The 2,710-nt window shown below is 43.0% G+C and overlaps 1 long non-coding RNA gene across 2 annotated transcripts; it reads right to left on the bottom strand.

Moving 5' to 3' along the window:
- Positions 1–538: 538 nt before the first annotated feature.
- Positions 539–2,155, bottom strand: LOC146960481 (uncharacterized). 2 transcript variants are annotated; one of them, XR_015035439.1, is made up of 4 exons: positions 1,588–2,155; positions 1,340–1,494; positions 1,125–1,225; positions 539–1,031 (listed from the first exon to the last, which is right to left on the bottom strand). It is a non-coding gene; the product is annotated as an uncharacterized LOC146960481 (long non-coding RNA). The 2 variants fall into 2 exon arrangements; XR_015035440.1 differs by having other exon boundaries at positions 1,125–1,222.
- Between the last annotated feature and the right edge of the window lie 555 nt (positions 2,156–2,710).

Genomic DNA, 2,710 nt, shown 5'->3' with positions numbered 1-2,710 from the left:
TTACCTGCTCATCCCTGGCTATGTTACTGCTACTGCTGCCACTTTCTGCTGCTATCGCCACTGCTCTGATGCCCTTGCCGCTGCTACTGCTTGCATCTTGTTGCTACTGCATGAGGTTTTGCAAACTAACCACTGTGTGTATTTGTGTGTGTGTGGGATGTGTATGCAGAAATTGAAAAACTGAAGTCTTCTCAAATATTTTTCAAAACCGACAGCTGTAAAAACATAGTGAACCATTATTAATATAGATGAAGCAATATGTGAGAGGTAATATAGATGGAGCAATATGTGAGAGGTAAAAGTAGAACATGTGAGCAGGAGGCTGAATTATATGACTTGGTGGAAAAACACCTGAATTGTTTAACAAAAGTGTAAAAGATGTGTTTGAGGTCTAATAGCAGTAGAAATCAACAACCTGTGTAGGTTTCACTGATATGAAGTAATTGTTCAAACACAACACCTTTCTTCAGTAATGTGAAATATCTATGTATCAACAAAAAGTACTAGGTAAACATAATATAAGAATGACTGTCCTTGGGATAGTTAGAATCTGTCTTTATTACAGCACTTGCAGGAAAGGAGGTTCATTTGTGTATTGCATTTCTAAAAAACGTTGTCTCCAAGTGCTTGACACAGCAGCATTACAACACTCTGCCCTTAGACCCTCACATCGACTGAGGAAAAACTCCCAAGAAAACCCTTAACAAGGGGAAAAAAACGGGAGGAACCTCAGGGTGAGCAACAGAGGAGGGATCCCTCACCCAGGACGGGCAGACGTGTGATAGATGTTGTGACGGCCAAGAATAAAACCTTATGGGCTCAACAGTATATATCACATGGGCACAGTCCTGACTGCAGTGGCCCATGTTCAAATTTGACTTGGCCATTTGCTGCTTGCTGCACAGATTGGATGGTGCTGTCATGTGTGGTCAGTGACAGCACGATGGCTTGGTGGTTCTGAGCTGTGTGTCCGTGCAGCAGTGAACCTCATCACTTGCCAGATGATCAACAGAAGAATGAGGGAGGTGAACCTGACAAGACAAGATAGAAAAATGTTTTGGAAAGTGAAGACCAAGACATAAACCACATGTTCAACACTTCCTTCCTAACTGATTATCATTTACCTTAAGTAATCACCTGCCAGAGAATCATCAGCCTGTCACCCTCAGTGCTCCGTCACACAGATCACAAGGTCCAGAAAGCTGTCCAGCCCTGTCGGTCTCTACTGTCAAGTGGGGGAGACCTGAAAGGAGAAGGCAGTGGACATGATATTGTTGTAAACCTACATTGTCAACAGTGTCATCCAAGTTTTTTTAATGACAAAACAACAAAGCGGTACCTTTGGCTCTGTTGTGAGCAGGCATAGAAGCTGGCAGCAGGATGACTTGTGTATGTGCGGTCCAGCAGTGAGGGCTCTGCAGACTGACGGTTTTGATGATGCTGTTGTTTCTGGTCAGACGTGGCCGGATGATGATGAGGTGGAAGTAGGTGCTCCTGATAAAAGAGAAGAGAAAGATGTTGTACGTTTTTGTGGCATAAAACATGTGCAGAACTTGTAGCCTATAAATCACATACTGTCTGTCATACCTTCAGCAACCAGCAGCACCACGACAGTCTCATTCTCTTCAGCAAAGAACAACCAGGGCAGGCAGGAAGAAGAACTCTGTGGAACCCAGTTGTGGTGGATCCACTGTTGACAGGATGATGCTGCAGTGCCTGGGCAATGGCAGACTGACAGCCACCATGTCCTGGCCGTTCCCAGCTGATCCTCACAGTTTTGGAAGTGGTGTGGTAAAGGTTGGAGAGGGGAACGTTGAGTAGGGGTCAGAAAGCACACAGAGTGAATGATCTCTGGTCAGGCCACCTGCCCTGAGGCAGGGGAGGTGACCATCCCAGCTCACACAACACAGAGAACATGTACTTTCAGCAGTTGCATATAAATGTGTATTGATGTTTTTTATTAATTTAACAGTTAATAGGATATATTATATTAATTGATAAATATTATTTATTGAAATTAATTTATTTTATTGTTCATTTTTCAGTGTCTGTTACACATGTAGCACAGGTATTGTAAACACTGGCTGTCCTCGGTTCCTGAAACTCTTTTGGCTTGTGCATTTACCAACCCAAAACCCAAAACCCTCCCTGGTAAATGCACAAGCCAAAACACACTTTTTTTTCCTTTTTTTTTTTTACACAGATGATGCTTCAAGAATTTTCCTATTGATTGCAAACTGAAGAATGTACATGGTGATAACAACATGATGAAAATACAATTTTATCAAATGAGTCACTTGTATTTTACTAAACCTGTATGGCTTACCGCACTGTTTCATGAACTGTTAAAAGACAATACACAGTAAATCGGGTTGTGATAGCTGTAGTAGGTCTTCAGCACACCAGAATGGAGACGCTGCTGAGGTTGAGAGATGAAAACCACGTCCAACAGTGTGTTCTTCTCTGTGGTTGGATCAGTGATGAGTTGTTGAAACCCTCTGGACTGAAACATCTCCAGTATTGGCTTTTTTTCTTCAGACTTCAGATTCTCGTTGAAATCACCACAGACAATGATGGGTTGAATATCCATGATCTCCAGTGAGTCCACAAGGCTGCTCAGGTTCTTCAGGAATGACTCGACACAGTAGTCTGGTGGTCTGTACACGGCTGCAATTAGTGCTCTCACTGGGGCTTCAATCTTCAGAGCCAC

This window comes from Trachurus japonicus, unplaced genomic scaffold, assembly GCF_045865225.1.
Source record: "Trachurus japonicus isolate A0001 unplaced genomic scaffold, Traja_1.0 AP030309.1".
NCBI classification, from domain to species: Eukaryota; Metazoa; Chordata; class Actinopteri; order Carangiformes; family Carangidae; genus Trachurus; species Trachurus japonicus.
Note: the sequence above shows the minus strand (reverse complement) of the source record. Positions and strands in the feature narration are given on the sequence as shown.